The sequence below is a fragment of the Monodelphis domestica genome, chromosome 3, assembly GCF_027887165.1.
Source record: "Monodelphis domestica isolate mMonDom1 chromosome 3, mMonDom1.pri, whole genome shotgun sequence".
NCBI classification, from domain to species: Eukaryota; Metazoa; Chordata; class Mammalia; order Didelphimorphia; family Didelphidae; genus Monodelphis; species Monodelphis domestica.
In genome coordinates, this window is record NC_077229.1 from 100125224 (window position 1) to 100150262 (window position 25039).

Genomic DNA, 25039 nt, shown 5'->3' on the forward strand with positions numbered 1-25039 from the left:
AGCACTTGGTATGGTATCAGATGCCTTTTGGCAACTTCCTTGTCCATGTGTAATTCTAGGTCACAGTTCTAGGGTAGAAAGGAGCACATGTGGTTGGTCACAAGTAAGCAGTGGTTCTGGTATATTCTAGGGCAGAGAGAAGCAGAAGTGTTTGTGGCTGCAAGGGACAGGAGGTACTGCTAGGTAAAGACCACAAAACAGTAGAATCATCTTTCACATCAGTGTATTTATGGTTTTATTTTGGGATTTTAGTTATGTATGAGGGTACTCTTACAACAATGACCAATATGGAAGTGTATTTTGCATGATGATGAAAAAGAACATTAAACAGACCAGAAGAGCTGTGCCCACACTTCTCCCATTATCTTGAAAGTACCAAAATTTTGCAGACACCCGTATCTATCTCTGAAAAGAGAAGTGCAGAAAAAAAACCTGAAGCATGGGACAATGCTTCCCTATCTATAGGTGAGGAGAGCTCAACTTTAATTATATAAAGTACAAAGTCAAGAAATAGACTGCAGAAATTAGCAGACAACAACAAAAAACCCTGACCATAAAAATCTAATATGGTTTCAGGGAAAATCAAGGCCCAAACTCAAAAGAGGATAGTGTTAGTTTTATGGTTGGACTGAATATTTAATTGGTCGCCAGGGATTTAGTTTCTAAACCCCAAAAATGAATTACTAAAGTCAAATGGAATTTATGGTAGCTTATTTTACAATAAAGGGAAGATATTTCAGGGAGAGAGAAAGAGAAGAAAAGGGGAGAGCGAGTGAGAGCTCTGACTTCCTCTGAGCCAAGCAGCAATTCTAAGGCCCCAGCCAGGGGAAAGGAGTCTCAAGATGATGGGCCTTTTCCAGAGGCTGACATCTCCAGAAAGGCCAAAGAAAGGAAGTAAGCCTTTATATTCACCACGTGTTAGTTCAATCAGCAGATTCTTTATCAGCCTCAACTCCAGTAGACTGCTTTTTATAGGAGGATCCACTCCAAGTGTGTCTCTTTCAAACTCCCAGAAAAACCAATCACAACAACCACCAACCAACCACATTCAGATCCTTGTCTCTTTCCTTTAAAGACCTTTTTTCTTGCGCCATTTCCCTAATTTCATGTCTACCAATAACAACTGATGCTCAGCTCTAGGACTGCCGAGAAGGCTGTTAGTTGATGCTAATTCATTTCCCACTCTCACACATGTGGGTTGCAGACCTCCCACTTCATGATTAAGTGTGATATTTATACCTTTGGTGATTATATCTTACATGGGCAGATCTTCCTATTCAAATTTAAGTACTGTGCTTACATTGTTGGGAATTAAATCAACAAAAAGACAAGGGATTACAACTTAATCTTCACAATCAAGGAAGAGCTAAATACCTTCCTTGTTACAATCAGAGTAGAGTCAAATCCAATCTTTACAATAGTAGCATAAAATAGTTATAATCAAAGCCTAGAAGAAAAACAATTATATTTGGACACAAACTGAGAGGTAGAAAAAGGCAGGAGTAGGAATTGTGTGCATTCATTCTACAATACTGCTGTTACTGTGTGCAATGTTCTCCTGGTTCTGCTTATTGCACTCTGCATCAGTTCACATGGGTCTTTCCAGCTCCTTCTGAAATCATCCTGTTCATCAGTTCTTAGAGCACAATAGTATTCCATCACCATCATACACCACAATTTGTTCAGCCATTCTTTAACTGATGGATATCCCTTCAATTTCTGATTCTTTGTCACCACAAAAAGGGCTGCTCTAAATATTTTTGTACAAGTAGATACTTCCCCTCCCTCTTTAAAAAAAATCTCTGGATACAGACCTTGAAGTGCTATTACTAGATCAAAGAGTATGCATGTTCAAAATTGCCCTCCAGAATGGGTTGGATCAATTCACAACTCCATCAGCAATGCATCCATGTCCCATTTTTGCCACATTTCCTCCAACATCACATTCCAAAAGGAAGATTTTTTTTTCTTTTAAACATTATTTTATTTGGTCATTTTCAAACATTATTAATTGGAAACAAAGATAATTTTCTTTTCCTCCCCACCCCACCCCCTGCCATCACTCCCATAGCTGACTTGTGATTCATCTGGGTAGCACATGTGTCCTTGATCCAAACCCATTTCCATTTGTTGGTATTTGCATTAGGGTTTTCATTTAGAGTCTCTCCTCAATCCTATCCCCTCAACCCCTGTAGTCAAGCAGTTGCCTTTCCTTGGTGTTTTTACTCCCACCATTTATCCTCTGCTTGAGGGTAGTGTTTTCTTTTTTCTCCTAGATCCCTGCAGATTGTTCAGGGACATTGCATTGCCACTAATGGAGAAGTCCATTATGTTCGATTATACCACAGTGTATCAGTCTCTGTGTACAATGCTTTCCTGGTTCTGCTCCTTTCACTCTGCATCACTTCCTGGAGGTTGTTCCAGTCTCCATGGCATTCCTCCACTTTATTATTCCTTTTAGCACAATAGTATTCCATCACCAACATATACCACAATTTGTTCAGCCATTCCCCAATTGAAGGGCATCCCCTCATTTTCCATTTTTTTGCCACCACAAAGAGCTCAGCTATGAATATTCTTGTATGTGTCTTTTTCCTTATTATCTCTTTGGGGTACAAACCCAGCAGTGCTATGGCTGGATCAAAGGGCAGACAGTCTTTTATCGCCCTTTGGGCATAGTTCCAAATTGCCCTCCAGAATGGTTGGATCAATTCACAACTCCACCAGCAATGCATTAATGTCCTGACTTTGCCACATCCCCTCCAGAATTCATTGCTTTCCTTTGCTGTCATGTTAGCCAATCTGCTAGGTGTGAGGTGATACCTCAGAGTTGTTTTGATTTGCATCTCTCTGATTATAAGAGATTTAGAGCACTTTTTCATGTGCTTGTTAATAGTTTTGATTTCTTTAACTGAAAACTGCCTATTCATGTCCCTAGCCCATTTACCAATTGGAGAAGGGTTTGACTTTTTGTACAATTGATTTAGCTCTTCGTGAATTTGAGTAATTAGACCTCTGTCAGACATTTTTGTTATGAAAATTGTTTCCCAATTTGTTGCTTCCCTTCTGATTTTAGTTACATAGGGTTTTTTTTTTGTACAAAACCTTTTTAATTTGATGTAGTCAAAATTATTTATTTTACATTTTGTGACTCTTTCTAAGTCTTGCTTGGTTTTAAAATCTTTCCCATCCCAAAGGTCTGATATGTATACAATTCTGTGTTCACCTAATTTACTTATAGTTTCCTTCTTTATGTTCAAGTCATTCACCCATTCTGTGTTTATCTTGGTGTAGGGTCTGAGCTGTTGGTCCAAACTTAGTCTCTCCCACACTATCTTCCAATTTTCCCAGAATTTTTTATCAAATACTGGGTTTTTGTCCCAAAAGCTGGTGTCTTTGGGTTTGTCATAGACTGTCTTGCTGAGGTCACTTACCCCAAGTCTATTCCACTGATCCTCCTTTCTGTCTCTTAGCCAGTACCAAATTGCTTTGATGACCACTGCTTTATAATATAGTTTGTGATCTGGGACTGCAAGACCACCTTCCTTTGTATTTTTTTTTTCATGATTTCCCTGGATATCCTTGATCCTTTGTTCTTCCAAATGAACTTTGTTATGTTTTTTCTAATTCAGTAAAAAAGTTTTTTGGAAGTTCAATTGGTATAGCACTAAATAGAAAAATAAGTTTGGGTAGGATGGTCATTTTTATTATATTGGCTCGTCCTATCCATGAGCAGTTAATGTTTTCCCAATTGCTCAAGTCTAGTTTAAGTTGTGTGGCGAGTGTTTTGTAGTTGTGTTCATATAGTTCCTGTGTTTGTCTCAGCAGATAGATTCCTACATATTTTATATTGTGTAAGGTGATTTTGAATGGAATTTCTCTTTCTAATTCTTGCTGCTGAGATGTGTTGGAGATATATAGAAATGCTAATGACTTATGTGGGTTTATTTTGTATCCTGCTACTTTGCTAAAGTTGTTGATAATTTCCATTAGCTTTTTGGTTGATTCTCTAGGATTCTTTAAGTGGACCATCATATCATCTGCAAAGAGTGCTGCTGGTGGGTGTGCTGGTCCCTACTCTGGTTCCATAGGTGAGGTGGGGGAGGGTAGTTCAGATCACGTTTGGGTGCGAGTTTTTTCTCCTTATTATAGTGTGGAAATGTTCAAACCCCATGTACCTTCAGTGCTGAGCCCTACTGTAGAGTTCCTCCGTTCTTCCAAAGATGATTTTTATGTTCTTTTGAGGTAATCTATTTCATTGGGTTCTGGGGAGAGTAAGCGATTCACATCTAGTTTGCCGCCATGTTTACCCGGAAGTCTCTACACATCACCTTTCAAGGAATTATAAGGAAAAGCGCTCTGATATCTTAGATCAAGACATTAAAATAGAAATGGAAGGAATCTACCCATCATCTCCTAAACAAAATATGAAAGTGAAAAACCCCAGGAATATTATAGCCAAATTCCAGAGCTTGCAAGTCAAGGAGAACATAATAAGAGCAGACAAAAAGAAGTTGTTTGGCTATCATGGAGCCACAACCAGAATCACATAAGATCCATCAGCTTTCATGTTAAAGGAGTGAGAACTTGGAATATGATATTCTACAAGACAAATGAGCTAGGATTATATGCAAGAATAATCTACACAGAAAAACTGAGTATAATCCTTGAGAGGAAAATGGATAGTTAGTGAAATAGAGGACTTTCAAGCATTCCTGATGAAAAGATCAGAGTTAAATAGAAAATTTGACATTCAAACAAGATTCAAGGAAAGCATAAAAAGATAAATATAAAAGAGAAATCATAAGCGACTTATTAAGACTAAACTGTTTATATACTTGTATGGGAAGACAATACATGTTTTGTTAAGACCTTTATCATTATTAGGGCAGTTAGAAGCAGTCTACATAGTCAGAGGGCATGGAAATGAGTTAATTATGTTGGGATGATGTAAAAAAATGTAAAAGGTCAAAAAGAGAGATGCACTAGGGGGAAGGGAAGGGAGAGTAAGAGGAATGCAAGGAAAAGTTTTTGCAGTGGAGGGAAAAATAGCAAAAGGTGACAGACAACATTTGAATATTACTTATTGAAATTGGATCAAAGAGAATATATATATATATAGTTAAAAGAGTTTTCTTAATCTCTCCCTCTGTCTCTTTAGGAGGTAAGGGAGCAGAAAGATTTCTCAGAATAATTTAACTGATAGGTTTCTGTGTAAGAGATCTAAAAATTCTGTTACCTAGTTGATGAGGAGAGTATATAAGAAAAAGACTATTGAGAGGGGGTCCTTTTCTCTGGATTCCCAAGAAAGCAGGTGGTCTGTCTTTGTCTCAATCAGACTAGAAGCTTTTACTTTTGTGAGTTAGGATATAGAAACCAGATTTTAAGGAGGTTGTGGGTGATAAAGGCTTATTGGTTAGTTAATGTAGTTAGAGAGTGAATAAATTCTTAGACAGTATAGGTATTTAGGCCAGGCCTGGCCCAGGCAGAAGAAACTGCCCAATAAGGCAGTTAGATTAGGGTTCTTAGAAATTTTAGTTAGGATTTTGATTTTAGGTATAGTTATAAGATATTAGAGAAATAATCTTACTTTCCTCCTTCCTATTCCCTATTTGAACCTCTCCTCAGAATAAACTAAGTGTTTTGTGTCTTACCAAACTGTTCTCCATAATTGTGTCAAATTCCTACCAAAAATTTAACCCCTTCACTATATATATATATATATATATATATATATATATATATATATATATATATTGTAAACCTTAAAATTTCTTAGACTTATAAATGTTGGAAATTTCACCATTGGGAAATTTCATACTTGGAAAAAAATTTCCTACTGATACTAATAACTCTATTGGAATGTGAACCCCCTTGGCATGGGAGGATCCTTCTCCTCTCTACCTAAGGCTACTTTAGGACAGAAACCTTTTGCTAAACAATGGAAAGGGCTTTGACCTATGCTTTAGCGTAGAACAGGAAGTTCTTTGAGTCATGATTGATTTTAGAATTGATACAATAGAGATACTTGGAATGACAGAACCAGGTCTCGAAACTACAATCTCCACCCTACTCAGAGTAAAAGGATTTGGGAAGGGCTGCCGCAAGGATCAAGATTTAATTATTTGAGAATATGACCTTCAACAGACATGTGCAAAGGCACAGACCTCTGGGAGGTCCTGGGTTAAGCTAGAGCCACCATTGGCACAGGGAAGACATGGACAGTGATTGGTAGATGTGAGAACTGAGGGGAGGGAACTTAGATGGTTTCCTTAAAGATAGCGGGGTCTGAGGATGAGGGGAGTTTTTGGAGAGGTTTTGCTCTGAGAGGTTGTGCTCTGAGAAGGCTTGCTCTGAAGGAGGCTGGAGGTGGAGGCCCCTGAGACTGTTTCTCCATTTTGGTCACCTGAGTGATAGGGACTGATCTCTTTTCTTTGCCTCAGCTATCTAAGGGCTTGGGCTTTTTGGCCCAGCCTAAACAGAGGGGGTATTTAAGCCCTATTCCCTTCTCTCCCCTTTCTCTCTCTCTCTCTCTCTCTCTCTCTCTCTCTCTCTCTCTCTCTCTCTCTCTCTCTCTCTCTAATACCTTTCTTCCTCCTGTTTGTAATTAAAAACTCCATAAAAGGTTGACTGCTGACTTGAGTTTTCATTTAGGAATTACATAGCTGAATTCCTTGGCGACATTAAATTAATATATATATATATATATATATCGGTCTTTTAAAGTGATTTCCTTGTCACAATATTAGTAGTCTCTCAGTAACGGAGAATTACAATGGTCTTTGTGCGTTTTCATCTGTGGTGTATAGATGAGTGTGCATAATGACACTTGTGCGTGAAGGAGATTTAAGTGGAAAAGTCGATGCACAGTCACCCTCTCAGCCATTGAACCTTCTTATTGGTTTCTTCCGCCTGTTCCGCCGAAGCAGTCTTCACATGCTGGGTGAGCAAAGCCCTGGTTCACCAGGGATTGATGACCCGATGGCTACCCTCACAAGGTTTAGCCGGCCTGTTGAAGCCGTTGCCCGGGGTGTGGCCGCTGCCACATGCTAGCAGCTACTGGGAGCCACAAGTGAGAGCTGGGTGTCAGGTGAGGGTCAGTGGCTGGAGAGCTGCCGTAGGAGGGCATGACAAGCCCTCCATACCAGAGATACTACCCCTCCCTGAACACCCCATACACCCCATAGATATATTATATATATGATATATATATATATAATATATACACACACACACACATACTCAGGTGGATATAGAAATCTATCTTACTCAATAGGGAAGTCAGAGCAGAAGGGGACAAAGAGAAAGGGGCAAGGGAGAAATGATAAAAGGAAGCGTAGATTAAAGGAGGCAGTGGTCTGAAGCAAAATGGAATTTTGAGGAGGAACAGGGAAAAAAGAAAGAAAGAAAAACAGAAAAAAACAGGATGGAGGGAAATATGTAGTTAATAACAATTATTGTGAATATGAATGGGATGAATTCACCCCCATAATGGAAGTGGATTAGAAACTATAATCCAACAATGTGTGGAAACAGACTTGAATTAGAATGACTCATACACAGTTAAAAGAAGGGGCTGAGCAGAATCTATTATGCTTTACCAAGCATAAAGCATATTGGTAAAGCATAATACCATTATGCTTTACCAATAATCATCTATTATGCCCACCAAGACCAGGTCCAGAGAATACATATGTTCTAGTCATCTCTGGGCAATCAGAGTTGATTTTTGAGGTTCTTCAGACCTTCTTAACTATTGCTCAGTCTTTGATCACATCCTACAATAGATGCCAGGGTGCTTTCCCTTCCAAAGCTTCTCCTGTGTTACCTGGCTTAGCCTAGGGGTAGATTGATCAGTTTCACACAATGGAGCTGGTAGGGCAAGGAAAACAGATCATTTAATACAGCCATCCCAGAAGTGACATGGAGGTCTGATCTGAGGCTCTGTGAAAGTGAAGCCCCTCCCGAATATCTAGTCTGCTGGCAACCTTGCTGTGAAGCTGACTTTGGATGTATATCCTGAGGTCCCTCACACTTACCTGAAGACTTATCTCTGGGCATCATGACCTTGATAAGTTCTTATGGGCATAACTCCAGGAACTCTCACCTCACTTCCTGTCACCCTCATGTTTCTCCACCCTTCCCAAGGTCTCTCTCTGGAGATGAAGGTTTTAGGCATCTTCCTGTATCACAGTGAGCATATTATTGGGATTATTTTGGTCCTGGAACAGAACTGACTGTGTTACCATGTAAGTTTTCATGTTTTTAGAGACTGTGTGCAGGGATAGGGGAAGCTGCTTGGGGTGGAAATCCCACTCCATTGAATTCCAAGAAGGCTACAGGGGTCAGGGTTATGGGGATCTTTGGTTTCGGCTGGTGGTTCTTGAATAGTGGTGATTTTTTTTTTTTGTGGCTAACAGTTTCTAGATAGGTTCTCTCTCCAGCCCACTCCAAACCCCCAATTCTGTCAATCCCTCCATATTCATGACCCCCTATATCTCCAGTCTTGGGAATCTTCTGATCCTCAGAGCCTTTGATAATCTAGGAAACCTCTAGACCTAGGGTCCATTCCTATAAACAGGACCCACACTGACCCTTGGGATTCTCTAGATCCTGCCAATACCTTGGCTTTTTCTGTTGCCCCAGGTGCTTTGTTTTCCATATCCTTCCCCAACTTGGTCTGGAATAGGTATCTGGAAATGGTTTAGTATTGGGGTTTGAGGGAGTTTAAGAGAAAAAAAGCTTTCTCTCCCAGGAAGAGTAATGAATTGTCCACTCCTGCTCAATTTACTCCCATCTCTGCTTCATTTAGTGGAAAAGACGCTGCATATAGAGTCAGGAGGAGGCACATACCAAGCTGGAAAGACCCTGAGTCTCAAATGCCAAACTGCTGGCTTCGAGTTCAAGACAAGTAAACTTGACTGGTACCTTTGGGCCCCTGGCCATGCCCCGATGTGGTTGACTGGGCTGAACAGTGGTTCTACAGATGCCACTGATGGCAGGATCACTTCCTCCAGAGAGGACAGCAAGAACCAAATTTTCCTACAGATTGAGGACCTGGGCCTCAGGGATTCTGGCCAATACCACTGTGCAAGGAGGATGGGCAATGGAGACGACACAGACAAGTTGGTCTTTGGTCTTGGAACACGTGTGATTGTGGAGCCTAGTAAGTGCCTCTACTATCCTAGTTCTAAGGAAATCCTAAAGCTTCAGGTCACATAGTGAGTCAATGTTGGGAACCTAAAGTTCTTTACCTCTCAGCCCCCTCTTCTACCACATTGTGCTCTGTGACCATGTATAGCTAATATTCCTGGGGATGGATTAATAGGCCATTAATGGGGTCACATCATAATAAGATCCATGGACTTGAGATATACAGTAATGAAATCATGAGAATTGTCAACACCAGTAATAATCAGAAGTTGGGGGAGTTAGGAAAGGGAAAGGAAACTGTGGGTAGAGGACAATATGGGCATGTGAGCTGAAGACATGGAAACCAGGATGAGGCTGGGGTTTGGGGCAGGAAATGGGGCTGAGTTTACAGTTACTTGGTCACATGAATTTGCTCCCCACATATAGGGCTAGACAGAGGTTAAGAGGGGAGCAGAAAAATTGGTGGTAAAGCTTGTTTTTCACAGTTATTTGGTCACTTGTATGCATTTCACACATCTGGAACTAGGTCTAGATAGGTGACAGAAAGCCATTATTTGATTGCAGGACCTCGAGCCCCCCTGTCACCCAGTGTGTTCTTGGTGAGAGATCAGGATGCTGTCGCCTGCCTGATCAGGAACTTCTACCCCAAGGAACTCCATGTATCCCTGACCTCCTCTGGGACCCTGATCTCTGCTCAGAACCTCTCTCTGGCTCCAACGGCCAGTGGCACCTACAGTGCTATCCACATTGGCAGGGTTGGTGAGAATGATGCAATAATCTGCTCAGTGAAGCATCTTGGGAAAGAGATACATATTTTCCACCAGGCAGGTATGAGCAGCCCCTGGTTGACAGAGATTGTGGGGAGAGGGAGAGAGGAAGAAGGATGCTTCAGTTATAATATCAGGGGAAGGGCATGACAGAATGTTAAGTAAAATTTTAATATAGGGAAAAAATCCTAGAATTCGAATGTGTACCCTGTGATGGACAGGAGTATCCTAGGAAAGAGAGTCATTTACTGTAGATAAGAATCCTGGTCTAGGGAGTATGTTCTGGTTGATGTGAGACTGTTAGGATCAGGACATGGTCTGGAAAGGTGATTCCTAACATTGAGAGAGAGTTGTGCCCTGGGGATGCCAGTCCTGGGCTCACTGACGATCAGAGTTGTGTTTGAGGATGCATTTCTAGTTTCAGATCATACTGGACCAGACCCTAGGATTGCCTCTGAGATGAAACTGTCTTGCCCTGAGCAGGATATCACAAGTGAGTTAAACATCCAGGGTGAAAATGCAGGGATAATAAGATTGAACCTGAGAGCCTCGTAGGAAAGAAGAATGCAACAATGATTGAAAGAGGAAAGTGACATCCTGAAAATTATCAAAAGAAAATTAGCTTTGATCATGTAAGGAATAAGTTCATGATTATTAGGACTGTTCAAAAATGGAATGGGATTTTTAGGAGACCATGGGGCCACTTTATTGAGGCTCTTTCAGCAAATCTTGGATGATTTTTTTAGGGTTATATTGTGGAGGGAATTCCTTCTGAGGAATTTTAAAATTCTAACTAATTTGAGTAATTGACCACTCAATGAACTTCTCTGAATCTATAATCTTGCTAATTTCCATGTGTCCTACTTTGATAGTGGCTCAGAGAGGCAATAATCCCAGGTATAGACTATGATAGTTCATAGCTTGGGTATTTCAAAATTCAAAGTTCAAAGTGTACAATGTTATCCAGGGCTCAGAAAATGTAATATCACATAAACTGAGCTTTTCATCTCTTTCATAATTATTCTTCACAATGATTGCTCCAAATATCCTTCTATCTCTTCCTTCTTCTCTTGTCCTCCAAAGTTGTAGTAGACATCTTAGTATCCTATTCTAAATGGAGCTTATTGTTATTTCCTTTAAACTTATTCCTTCTATTGACATCACTATTTTTGTCACTGTTCCATACATTCACTTGTCATTCCATATTTCAATCATTTATTTTTGATTCTTCCACCTCTTTCAAATTTCATATCAAATCCAATATAATCTCAAATATACTTATTACCCACATACTTTGTGAAAGATGTAAGGGATCTAGTGTAAAAAAAAAGAAAAATAGAGTCTGTCTTTGCCCTTAAGGAACTTACATTTTACTTGGGGAGGGACAGGATACAACATACAAACAGATAAGTGTATATGATTGTTTGAGGTGGGAAAGAGCACCTATAAATAAAGGATGAGGCAAGACTTCTTGCTTGAATTACTGCAAAAGGCGTGGGTTCTAAGAATAGAGGTGAGGAGGGAATGTGTTCTAAACTGGGGTGAGGGCAAGCATATTAGGAGATAGAATTTGAGTTTGGGGAATGGTAATAGGCCAGATTGGTTGGAACATAGAATGTTCCAATGAGAGGGAAGTAATGTGCATTAAGCATAGAACAGATTAGATTAGAATCAAATTGTGAAAGATTACAGTTTATCCTAGAGTCAGTAGGGAGCTGCTGAAGATTCTTGAGCTGGGGAAATGACATGGTCAGACTTAAGGAAGATTAGAAAGATTATTTTGACAATTATATAGCTGATAAATTTGAGAGGGAAGAGAATTGAAGCAGGAAGATCAACAAGGAGGTTGCTGGTATAGTTTATGTAAAATAAATCATGGAACTGTGAACTAGGTTGGTGACTATGAATGAACGGAAGAGGAAGTATATAAGAAATGCAGAACTGAAAAGACTTGACAACAGATTGAATATGTGGGGTGAGGAATAGGAAAGAAATGAAGATGGTGTCAAGGTTGTGAATTTGGATTACCAGAAGGATTGTGATTCCTTAATATAAATAGGAGAGAGTAGAGGAAAGGCACTTTAGGGGGAAAGATGATGAGTTCCATTTTGGTCATATTCTGTTTGGAATTCCTAGGAAACACCTAGTTGGAGTTAGAAGCTTTAAATTTGAATATTGTATATGGTACCTATTAGCTGTGTCACCTTGGGCAAGTCACTCAAACTCTGCATCAGTTTTCTTATTAATAAAATGGTGGATCCTTACTTCAATAGCACAAATATTAAAATTGGAACAACACAGAGAAGATTAACATGGTCCCTGCATAAGGATGACACTTGAATTTACAAAGCATTCCATATTTTAAAAATATATGTAAAATGTTGGTAATAACTATAATTCCTACCTCATTGTATTTTGGTAAAGATCTCATAACATCTTTGTGTAGATTGTTTTGTAAACCTTAAAGCACTTCATAAATGTTTGCTAGGATTAATGTTCCCACTGCTTAGGGTAGGTGCCTAGAATCCAGCCTGTTTCCCCTTGATGCTAAGCCATTACTCTGACTATTGCTCTCTACAAAAGGACCCGAGCAGGAAAACAATCTACTCCTCAGTATGCTGGGCCTGAGATTGCTATTCATGAAGACTGTGGCCATCAATGTCATATTTACCACCATGACCTTGATCTTCTAAGGTAAATGTCTAGCTTTGCCCCATATTTCCATTCATTCTGGCTTCTTTCAGACCATCAATCTGGGCCTCATTTCTGTTCCCTCAGATATTCCTTTATACTTCTAGCCATAGCTCAGCCACACTCTTTCCCTCAGTCTCCATTCTTTCCTATCTGTTCTCTGTCCCTCAGACCCATCCTCATCCTTTTGCTGTAACTTTGTTAATTTCTCACAGAATCCTCTCTGTCCTATAAGAATTCCCTCAGGCTATATGACTTCCTCCTCATTCACTGTGCCCCATTTGCCTTTCAACCTCTTCTCTGCTCTGATCTCTTCTCTCTCCTCTCTAATACCCTCCCAGCTTCCCTTAACTTTGTTTCAGGCTCCCTGCTCCCACCTTTGTTTCTTTTCTATCCCCCTCTTCTACTTGAGACTTGATCATGAGGGACAGATTAAGGGATAGGGAAATGGGTTTGACATCTGATCTCCTAACTTCTGACTTTTGTTCTCCAGAAAGAACCTTGAGGAAGATCATCTAAGAAGTCACTATTTGGATCCTGGATACCTTTGGGGACCCCAGAATGACCTCTGGATTACCTCAAGATAAATCCAGAATGACTCCAAGGACTCATAATTAACCTAGTTGCATTCAATCTCCTTTGAACCACAAACTCTTCATTTCTAGGTCCATGTCTTCCATGATATATTATTTTTCATCCCTTGTCCTATAATAAAGACAAGAAAGCCTTGCCCTGGTCTGGCCTTTTATGGATCATAGTGTGATATTGAAAAGCCAAATTCACTTGGAACTCACAACTTAGTTCTCTCTATTAGAGGCTCTGTTTGAGGCTTACTAGGGGAGAAACTCAATCTAATGGGAACCTGACTATGTATGCTAATTGGGGCCAGGAATGAGACCATGTGAGTCAATGAATAATGAAGATAATGATAATGATAATAGTAGTAGTCTCTTGGAAGCCAAGAATGACGATTGTCTTTGTGCATTATCATCTAATGATTGGAATAGATGAGCGTGCACAAAGATACTTGTGCCTGAAAGAGATTTAAGTGGAAAAGTCGATGCACAGAGATAGTCCCACTCTTGGCGTTGGAAGCCTGGGTCCAGTGGTACGAAAAATCGTTATGCCTGGAGACTTCCTCAGCTGCATTGGATGGCCATGTTGTCCTTTGTGCTCCAACACACCTTAAGCACTCCACTGTGCCTTGCTGCATCGCCATCTCAGCTGTTGAACCTTCTTGTTGGTTTCTTCCTCCTGTTCAGCTGAAGCAGTCTTCACATGCTGGGTGAGCAAAGCCCTGGTTCCCCAGGGGTCTACGACCCGATGGCTACCCACACAAGGTTTGGCCAGCCTGTCGAAGCCTTTGCCACATGCTAGCAGCTACTAGGAGCCACAAGTGAGAGCTGGGTGTCAGGTGGGGGTCAGAGGCTGGAGAGCTGCCCTAAGAGGGCAATGATAATAATAGCTAACATATATATGCATATATATTAACATTTCAAGGTTTGTAAAGTGCTTTACAAATATCTCATTTAATTCTCTCACAACCATCCTGGGAGATAGGGGCTATTATTTTCTCCATTTTTTGAAACTGATGCAAACAGAGGTTAAATGACTCACCCAGTCACCCAGCTACTAAGAGTTGGAGGCTGGATTTGAACTCTTCTTTCTGATTCCAGGTCTACCACTGTGCCATCTAACTGCTTCTGCTAGTTGCTTGGGATAGGGATCATTTGGGGGAAAATATGCTTCACCATCTTCCTTTGTCTGACTCAACAGAGTCCCTGGGAGGTCACTGTGCTTCCTCATAGAATTACTTTCAGAACTAAAAAGTGGTCATAGCTGAGAAGTAATGCAGTTGAATCCATATCTGAAAAAGAACTCCTATATGTTTATCAAGTAAGTGATCATTGAGTCTCTACTTAAAGACCTCTAGTAAGGAATAACCCATGACCTACTGGATGACCAATTCAAATTTTGAGTAGTCCTATTAGAGATTTCCTCCACCAAATCCCAAATTTCTACTTTGCCACTACTAGTTTGCCCATTCAGGTTAAAAAGAACAAGTCTATTCACCTCTCCTAAAATAACTGGACATAACGGTAGCATAACTTCCTAATAAACAGAATGGCTATAAAGGTGCTTTGTAAACACTATAAAAATGAGAATGATTGCAGGGCCTGATATATCTCCTGGGCCCCTGATTCCCATTGCTTATTGTCCATTGTATATTTCTAGCTGGATATTATTACAGCACTTCAAGGTCAATAGGTCCAAATCAGAGCACATCACTTTCATCAACAAATCAACTCTAGACCTTTTTCGACTTTGGCAGAAGAATGCAGAACTATCATAAACCAAGTGGCATTGGGGTGCTCGCGCATGCACACACAAACAAATACACATACACACACACACACACACACACACACACACACACACACACCCATATGTTGGTACGAAATTTTCAAGGTGTCCAAGGCACCTTTAGATCAAAGTCACCAAGATATCAGACTCTTGACTCTTCACTCCCTCATTTTAACTTGTAGTGTTATCTCATAAAGCCTTTGTCTTTTGTTGCTACCTGTTGAGTACAGAAGGATAATTCCAGGGGGAAGTTGGGTGGCTCAGTGGATTGAGAGCCAGACTCAGAGATGGAATGTCCTGGGTTCAAATCTGTTCTCAGATACTTCCTAGGTGTGTGACCCTTGTAGTAAGTAAATAGAGATTCTGAAGAATAGAAAGATGGTTGGCTGGAGAGATGGTCTTGAAGGGTTCTGGGGACCCTTAACTGAGAGAAAGGAATGTTCAGGACAAGATGAGTAGAGAATTGGGAGTGATCCTAAAGAGAGGAGAGTGGGATTAACTGCCACTCTCTCTGGTGAGAGTTTGTCTGGAGAGGTTGTTGGTAACTTTTCTCTGGAGAAGATCAGCTAGGAGTTTATCTAAACTTAACTGGGAAACCTCACAGGAAGATCTTTGAAGGTAGAAAGAGAATTATCAGTTTGGAGAGCACTTATCCCAGAAGGGGGAAACTGCTTCCAGCAGGAGGAGCTGTTTGGATATCACTGATCCAGCCTGAGGTCTAACTCCTTGTTGAGCAGAGTGAGAGAAAGCCATCTTGATCTCTAACAACAATCAAGAAAGTCATTTTGGGGGGGTCAGCTGGGTAGCTGGGTAGCTCAGTAGATTGAGAGCCAGGCCTAGAGACAGGAGGTTCTAGGTTCAAATCTAGCTTCAGACACTTCCCAGCTGTGTGACCCTGGGCAAGTCACTTGACCCCCATTGCCTAGCCCTTACTACTCTTCTGCCTTGGAGCCAACACACAGTATTGAATCCAAGACGGAAGTTAATAGCCTGAAGAACCTTCTGTTTATTCTGTAGTCTTGGGTATTAAATGAAAGACCCAGTTTCTTTGGGCTCACTGTCTCTTCATTGCAAGTCTTAAGTTAAGGTGAGAAAGAATAAAGTCTGTGACCCAGGAGATCCTCATAGAACAAGCAGCAAGGGTTCCATCAGGACAGGCTTCAGGGTATATTTGGTGCTTCATGTTGATGCTGGTCTTATTGTATCCATGGTGAAAAGTAAAACAGAGTGTCCCTGTGGAAAAACATGAGACCTAATATTCCTTAGGATATATCTTGAGATCTGTTCAGACATCTTGGTTCTAACAAGGACACTTGAGGAATATTTTCTGGAAAGGCTGAAAGGAGTAACAGAGAGGAAACAGAATCCCAACAAAGAGTCCTAGCAACTGAGGCTAAGTCATTGGGGGAGGAAGGGGTGGGGACATAAGGTATATGTTACCTGAAGATGGGCTTTTGGGCACAGCCACTCCAGGCTCCATTGCTGAGGTAGATTGAAGACAATAGCATGAATAAGGAGCTTAATAGTTTACTTGAAGTAGGGAGGATAAAAGTGTAGCCCTCTGTTCACTTTGGGAGATTTTTCCAGGAGAGGAGCCTGACTATCATAAAGCACTGTAGTTTGGAAGGATGGTGAGGTTGTGAAGGTACTGTGAGCTGGTACTAAAAAGGACAAAGGACAGAAAATGGGAAGCAGCAGTATCCCATTTAACCCCAGGAAAGAATAAAGGAGTGAGGGGTACAGTCCTTATAGTTGTCCTGCTGGTGTCCTGGTATACCTTGGTAGTCCTGGGTGCCTCTTTAACTATAAACAGAAAAGAAGGAAGAAGAAAATGAGCAATAAGAAGAAATAAAGAGGGTAGAGGGAAATTGAAAGGATGAAGAGAGGGAGTTGGGATGGAGAAAAAAGGTATCATGATCTTGCTTTGTGTCAAAGCCCACACTTTCTTCCCTAGGTTCCTCCAGGTCAAGTCCTAAGCCTCCTCACCTTCTTCCTTGAGCCCTCCCTTTCCTCAGTTATCTCTGTTAGCCTTGCCTTTGTGAACCTTCTCCCATTCCCTCCTAAATTGAGCATCTTTATACCTCAGGGTAAAGACATGGATTATTCAATTACTTTCCCAGGGTCATATGGCCATTCTCATTATCCCACCCAGTCTATTGGAGAAGCCCCAGTTACCTGAATCATAGGATAATAGGCTAAAAGAATCCTTAGTACCGGCAGAAAAAAGATAATATTGTCTATATTGCTGATATTAACTCAAAACTGCAGCATCACAAACATGGCCAAAAAACCAAAACCCATATTCAAAAGTATTATTATTAAGATCACCATGAAGATAATCATAACAGTCCAAACAAGCCAGTTCATCCAATCATCCATGAAAATAAACCCTGCAGAGTAAAAAAAAAAAAGTATCACCTGTTAGAAACTGGTTCAAGATAGACTATATAGTTTCCCTTCCTACTGTCCTCCTCTAGGATGGTTGGAAATTCTTGTCCCTTCCCCTATCCCCAGGCATAGCCCACAGTTGGCTTTCTCCACCACCTCTGGATTATTCAACACACTACATTTTATACAACATGATCCATCCTCAGGGTAGATTCTCAGGACCCCCCACATCCCTGCCCAATTCCTCAAGAGATATCTGGACCATTATACAGAAGAAAAGAGATCTATATGCTGTTGTGGGAACCTGTGAAGAGTGTTGTCTCTTTGAGAAGGAAAGAGAGATACTTGCGGTCAGGATTGTTCAGGGATTGAAGTACCAACAGTATGAGGAGAGGGAGTAGAAGGTGAGTGAGAATTTCATGAGGATTGCCTTATAAATCATTAATTACACTCCCCTCACCCCTGCTCCCATGTTCCAGTTACCTGGGCAACCATGCTTTTTCCAGAGATAATAAATACAAACACCCATTTCAGTAGAAGAAATCACTGTCAGGATCCCATTCAGCTGCCTGTAAAAGGCATATTTCTTTTTCTTCTTCTTCTTCTTCTTCTTCTTCTTCTTCTTCTTCTTCTTCTTCTTCTTCTTCTTCTTCTTCTTCTTCTTCTTCTTCTTCTTCTTCTTCTTCTTCTTCTTCTTCTTCTTCTTCTTCTTCTTCTTCTTCTTCTTCTTCTTCTTCTTCTTCTTCTTCTTCTTCTTCTTCTTCTTCTTCTTCTTCTTCTTCTTCTTCTTCTTCTTCTTCTTCTTCTTCTTCTTCTTCTTCTTCTTCTTCTTCTTCTTCTTCTTCTTCTTCTTCTTCTTCTTCTTCTTCTTCTTCTTCTTCTTCTTCTTCTTCTTCTTCTTCTTCTTCTTCTTCTTCTTCTTCTTCTTCTTCTTCTTCTTCTTCTTCTTCTTCTTCTTCTTCTTCTTCTTCTTCTTCTTCTTCTTCTTCTTCTTCTTCTTCTTCTTCTTCTTCTTCTTCTTCTTCTTCTTCTTCTTCTTCTTCTTCTTCTTCTTCTTCTTCTTCTTCTTCTTCTTCTTCTTCTTCTTCTTCTTCTCTTCTCTATAAGTTGCCAAGTATTTGAAAGAAGACACCCAACATCAAGGCTATAATGATTCAGACTCTCCCTTAACCTCCTGGACTATCAATTCTGACTAAAGGACTCAGGCACTCCCAAAAGACTGGTAGTAGGAATTTTCTCTAATTAAATCTGTTTCATAGAAGATTAAAACTGTCCCAACTCTCTCAACTGAAGATAAATAAAAGGAAATGAATTAGAGATGTGAATCTTTTATGATCCTATCACTTCCAAAGACAGCTCATTAGTACTTCTTTGCACCCATTTTTTTTATATAAGGGACATTCCAGAAGATAGAGACCACCATCCAAAGGGCAAGAAGGAGAGGTAGTTGGAGGATCCAGGGATGAGAGAAAATACCTCAGCTCTAGTCACAGACTCTCAAGGAAAGAGGAACTCTAGTAGTAAATGTAATACATTTAGTATTCCTATAACTTTTAGGACTATATTATTTTATAACTAACTTATGGTTAACCCCTCCCTAGAAGATCCCAAATGGTATTTATTATGGGGGCTACTGATGCTATTGTTGGATTAAATGGATTATGGTTAGGTGGTAGCAATGAGTGCTCATATTCTTATACCTTTTCTGCTCAAACTGGCCCATATGTCTCAGGAACTGTGAATTACTTATATACACTATACTTACTTCTGATGTAGAATGTGACATATGTAGAAAATGTAAATGGCGTTATCCGCATGCCAATGGTGTTCCTCATCATATTGGCTACTCAGGTATCCATTGATATCTTCTCTTCCATGTCTGAAATACATCATGATAACTGAAAGGCAACTAACCTTCACATTCTGGCCTAGCACAGGAATAGGCTTCCCATGTGGGTAATTTTTGCTTCAACCCTTACCTTCTGTCTCAATGCTAAGGCAGAACAGAGGCAAGGGCTAGGCAATTAAGGTTAAGCAATTTGCCCAAGGACACATAGCTAGGAAGTGTCTATGACCAGATTTGAACCCAGGTCCTCCAGATACCAGGAATGTGCTCTATCCACTGAGCTATCTAGAAACACCTCCCTATAGGTCTTTGGGAATTTACTCCCCAAATAGAAGGTCAATTATAGGGACATCTTCCCAGAGGAGAGGGAAATCTTTTACCCTGCTAAAGAAGGAGGATGGAGATCTGGCTGAGCATTGGGAGAACAGTGGTTATTACCACACATTCTAGGTTGATGCCAGTCATATTTTTCTCATTAAATTATTAGGTATAAAATCATGTATATGATAAATAAATGCAGCAGTCTCCCACATTAGAGTATCAGTGACTTACTACATTAAAATCACATTAAGGTAATGAATTCTGTTGCCAAATTTACTCTCAACCTCCTGTACCCCCTTCCATTATTCCATGACATATTCCATGGCCCATCCTAATAGAATGATGTATCCTATCAATGTACTTGAAAGCCCAAAGCATTCCTCAGTCAAATCAGTCTTTTGTACCTTCTAGTAACTGTACATGTGAAGACACATCTGGGCTAGTTCATTAGAGTTGGACTAAATGATGCTTCTTTTATCTCTCTCCTTTGTTACTTCTTTTTTCTTCCTTTGTTTCCCCCTTTTCTATTCCTTCTTCTAAATCTTCCAACTTTTTTTTCTCCCTTCTGTTGAACCCTACAAAATTGGCATTGGATTCCCAGGTAGAGAAGAAGAAGAAGACAAATCTTATCTGAACACATGCTTCATGATGGGCTATCCCATCATGAGTTGAGTTGGATTTCTTTGGATTGGCAATTATAAGGTATTTAGCTAGTGTAATCAAAGAATATAATACTTGTTTAAAAATATGTTTATGTCAGAATTTTTAATAAAATGCATTTCCTTGTGGTGGCCAAAAATTGGAAAATGAGGGGATGCCCTTCAATTGGAGAATGGCTGAACAAATTGTGGTATATGTTGGTGATGGAATACTGTTGTGCTAAAAGGAATAATAAAGTGGAGGAATTCCATGGAGACTGGAACAATCTCAAGGAAGTGATGTGGAGCGAAAGGAGCAGAACCAGGAAAACATTGTACACAGAGACTCATACACTGTGGTACAATCGAACATAATGGACTTCTCCATTAGTCAATGTCCCTGAACAATCTGCAGGGATCTAGGAGAAAAACACTATCCACAAGCAGAGAACAAACTGTGGGAGGAAAAACACTGAGGAAAAGCAACTGCTTGACTACAGGGGTTGAGGGGATATGACTGAGAAGAGACTCTAAATGAACACTCTAATGCAAATACCAACAACATGGAAATGGGTTCGAATCAAGATTACATATGATACCCAGTGGAATTGTGCATCAGCTCTGGGACAGGTGGGGGGAGGGGGGAGAAAATGATCTTTGTCTCCAATGAATAATGCTCGGAAATGACCAAGAAAAATAATGTTATTAAAAAAAATAAAATGCATTTCCTATATTAGGCTGGCTGGTCAAATGTAATAAATGATAATCAAAACATAGTCATCAGACTAAAGCTGGAGCCAAACTGCTTCACACATGGTGGAGTGAAGGTCTGAGGCAGCTTACTAAATGAAGGTTATTTATTTCTTCTTAGTAGTAGATAGAGGAATAGAAAGGAGGAAAAGTATAAAAAGATATATAATCCCTAGTAACTAATATTTCTTCTCAATAACACTCCCCCACCCCAACTGCTTCTCAAGGAGCATCTTCTTGTTTGATAAATCAGACCTTCACTGGACTACATTATCTGAGTAAAACAACCCTGTAACTTACTTAGCCTATTTCCAAAACAATGAACCTTATATATATATGCATATATATATATATATATATGTATGTATAATCTTTTACAGTTCGAAAGCAGCTCTATGTCTGCCCAACTTGAGAGATTTAGCTGTCAGTTCTCAGACAATTTAGGTCTCTACTTCCCCCTGTGGTGCTTCAAGGAAAAGCACTCAGTAAAACCTATTTAGTAGCAAGGTTTCTCTTCTTCAGTTTCTTAGTTTTCTTATATCTCTTCTTTTTATCTTCAAATACCATCAGTCATCTTTCAGACCGAGAGATCAAAAAATTGCCATTGTCCTCTCCAAGTATCAGAGAAGAATGGCTCCTAACTGACCCCAAACTCCTAATTACTCAACGTCTTCATTCCTCATGACCAGTTACTCCTCTACCCTACTTAAATCATAGAGAAAATGATCATGCACTGATATTGCCACGTCTATACATGGACCTCTTCTATGTTTAAATGTTCTGAGATGCCCTTATCTGATCAGAATTCATTGTAATTTCACATCCCCTCCTGCTTTGCAACTCTCCAAATTATTCTTCATTCACGTGACAATTCCTAGTCTTTCTGTCCCTCAATTGTCTTCAAGGAAATTACTCCAGTACTAGCCACACTCTCCTCCTTTCCTCACTTTGACCTCTTGGTGAATATGTTTAAGTTGGCAATATCCTCTTCTATTCAATCCCTTACTCTTCATTCTCTTGAGATCTTACTACGTCGTGCCTCGGTCTTGGATAGCTCCCACTTTTTGCTTCCTTATCTGCTATACTGATGTTGAATGAAAGTGGAGAAAATAATGAAATTGTGCTAATTAAGTTCGCTACAAATTTATGATATATGACCTCAAATGTGTCCTTACTACTGAAAGACAATCCATTTACACTTTCCATAAAAGCTCAACCTTTGCACTCTCCACAGTTGCTCTTCTAAACCTTTTTTATCCCACTTTAAACCTTCCATGACTTGTCATTATCCCACCCTTCTAGCTAAGAACCATGACTCATATCATTACTTATTCCTCCAACTTATTGAAATTATTGAAATTATATGCTGCGATGAAATCCACATTTGCAATATGTTAGTAGTATCCAAATGTGAAATGATGCACTGTAGGTTAGGAAGATGCCAGAAGTGAGAGGAGGAGGAAAGAGAAAGGACACAGGAAAGAACCTGGAGGTAGTTCTGATGATAAGAGAATGGACTGGGCAATAAATGAGCATGAGGAGGAAAGGACAGAGGACCAAGTTTTCAAGTCTTAGGCAATTCACAAGAGCAAATAGCCTTACTTGAGGTCAATGCGGGCATCTGAATGAGGAGGAAGGAAACTAGAAAAGGTGAGAAAATAGAGCTCTATGGCCTGATGATCTTCATCACACCTGGGAGGAAACAGAAGAGAGGAGGAAGGACATATTTGATGGTAACACAGAGAGTCAGTGTTTTTGAGGGGGGAAAGGTGTCATTGAATGTGATAGGAACTGTTTGTTTGTAACTGCTGCACTGTTTGTAACAAGGGTATAAAAGTACAATATTTTTGGCAAGGATAAAGATGGGAAGATAGTCATAGGGTCAGCGATAGAATCAAAGGGGATCAGTAAATGCAAGAAGAACGTAGGAAAGTCAATGTCTTGTGACAAGAACATAAGATGTTAATGTTGTTGATGGGGTGGTGAGAAATCATCAAATATGACAGGTATACCCACTGGATTCCTGGGATCAGGCAGCTACCATTAATGGCATGGAGTAACTTTCTTTGGAGACACTAGAAGGTCCTGAGAAAGAAGCATGTAGGCTAGGCTCTCTCTTCCATGCAGATAATTTTCATATTAGTTTGGGCCAAGAGTAGCTACACACACTGGAAAAGGATGCCTATGACTCTTCATACATAGTTCCTGCAAAGATCAAGGGATAGAAGGATGAAGATTATGAAGATTGTGAAAAGCAGGCGTAAGAGCATCAGCCCCAGGGATAAAAGTAGAGAAGATGATGAATTAGACTTGAAGAAAAGGAAGCATTCTTAAACTAGTCTCTGGAACATTGACTAATATGAGTTTAGGTAGAAGAAGACACTCTGGGGAGAATGTCAAAGATAATCTCTTTCTTTTGTGGAATGGGGCAAGTGGGATGTCAGTACAGCTATCTTTAGTTTTTACTTTTCCTCAGCTTCCCAAGGACTTGGAGATGTGAATTGGGATAAAATATGAAATGACAAGACTCTATTAGGGGTAGTTTAGGGAGGTTGGTAGAACTCTGGACAATGGTCCCTTTGTTTGTTTTAGGGTTGGGGTGATGACCAGGTTTTCCTTTAATGAGGAGGAGTCTGTGTTCCCTTATAGGGCTATACAGTGAGGCTCATATGCTTACAAAGGGGTATAATATACCCTCTTTCTTTCCAGAAGAGGCAACCTCAGTGGGGTGTGTGTGTGTGTGTGTGTGTTTGGTGGAGTATGCTTCTTTTGGGGGAGATGGATCCTCTAGCCTTCCATTCTAAGGTGGATAGAAAGTTTTCGCCAGAGCTGCTTTTTGGTATAAACTGTGCCTGGATACTGAGCCACCTCTTCCCACTTCAGATTAGCCTCTTGAGGTCCCTGCCTCTCCCTCTTATGATCTTTGATCTTGAGTGGAGTTAAAAGCCAGAAGAGACACCTGAGTTCAAAAGTGAAATCCCCATAGCCTAGTATAGGAGAAATGTAAGTCCAAGAAAGAGTTCCATGCTTTCAGCCTGATTCCCATTCTTAAACAACAGTCCCATATGTCAGTGGGAACTCAGCCTTCACATGGATTAATGTGGCAACTACTAGTTAATATAGGAATGATTATTTCCTAGACCAGTAATGGCAAATCTCTTTGAGATGGAGTGCTGAGTTCCACCTCCAACCCCCTCCAGAACAAGTGCTGTGCCTGCCCTTCCCCAGAAACCAAGTGCTGTGCCCTTCCCTGCCCCCTTACCCTTTAAGCAGGGGAGGGAGAAAATGCTCCCATTGGGCTGTTGGGTGGAGAGGTAGGTGAAGTGAGGAATGTCCTCAGTGAGTGTAGAGAGGGGGAGGGGAGTGACCTGAGTGCTCTTCTCCTCTCCAGTTCTACTGCCTCTGAGCCACCCACCTTACCCTGCTGCAGTCCCATTAGGCTCCTGGGCAGAAGGGCAGGGGATGTGAAAAAAATGTCCTCAGGCACAGTGGAAAAGGGGGGGAGAGCAGCTCCACTCAAGACCTTTTGCCTCTCTAGTAAAAAACCCTGGAATGGGGGGGGGCTTATGGAGAGGGCAGCTGTGTGCCCCCAAAGAGTGGTCTGCATGCCTTCTCTGGCACCCATACCAAAGGTTCCCCATCATTGCCATAGACCTAATTAATTCCTTTCCCTCTAGTGCTTCTTCCACTGTCATACTACCATTTATTCCTTGCTCTGAACACATTTTTTGGTCCTGGACAGTACTCCTTTCCCCCTATTATTTCAATTACTTATCCAATGAGTTCCCTCAGTCTCCTTGGTCTTGAGGTGACTTCAATCCCCAATGTCCTTTAGCCTCCTGTTGGTCCAGAGGCTTCTTGTGCATTATGGAGTCATAAGAATTGCAAGTTCTAATGGGAATCTGTTCCTGGTCACAGTTCTTATTTGCAAATATCTGAATTTTACTGTTTGGCCTTGGGTCTCATGAAGAGAAAAGTTTCATATCTGTTTTTTCTCTACTAGTAGTAGTCCATTTTGAATTTGAATTTGGAATTTGGAGAGCATTTTATAGACATCATTTCAAATGGATCTCATAACAATTCTGAGAGAGGCATTATGGATTTTATCATCCCCATTTTAA

The 25039-nt window shown here is 40.4% G+C and overlaps 1 protein-coding gene, 1 long non-coding RNA gene and 1 other non-coding gene across 3 annotated transcripts in view; all 3 read left to right on the forward strand.

Moving 5' to 3' along the window:
• The window catches only part of LOC103098203 (signal-regulatory protein beta-1-like), a 131960-nt gene that overhangs the window by 81156 nt on the left and 25765 nt on the right, over positions 1 to 25039 (forward strand). The gene's annotated exons all lie outside the window — the stretch shown is intronic.
• Positions 10182 to 13341, forward strand: LOC100015641 (uncharacterized). The gene is made up of 3 exons (XR_008917441.1): positions 10182 to 10413; positions 12504 to 12614; positions 13105 to 13341. It is a non-coding gene; the product is annotated as an uncharacterized LOC100015641 (long non-coding RNA).
• Positions 12182 to 12284, forward strand: LOC130458578 (U6 spliceosomal RNA). Its single transcript, XR_008917994.1, has one exon. It is a non-coding gene; the product is annotated as a U6 spliceosomal RNA (small nuclear RNA).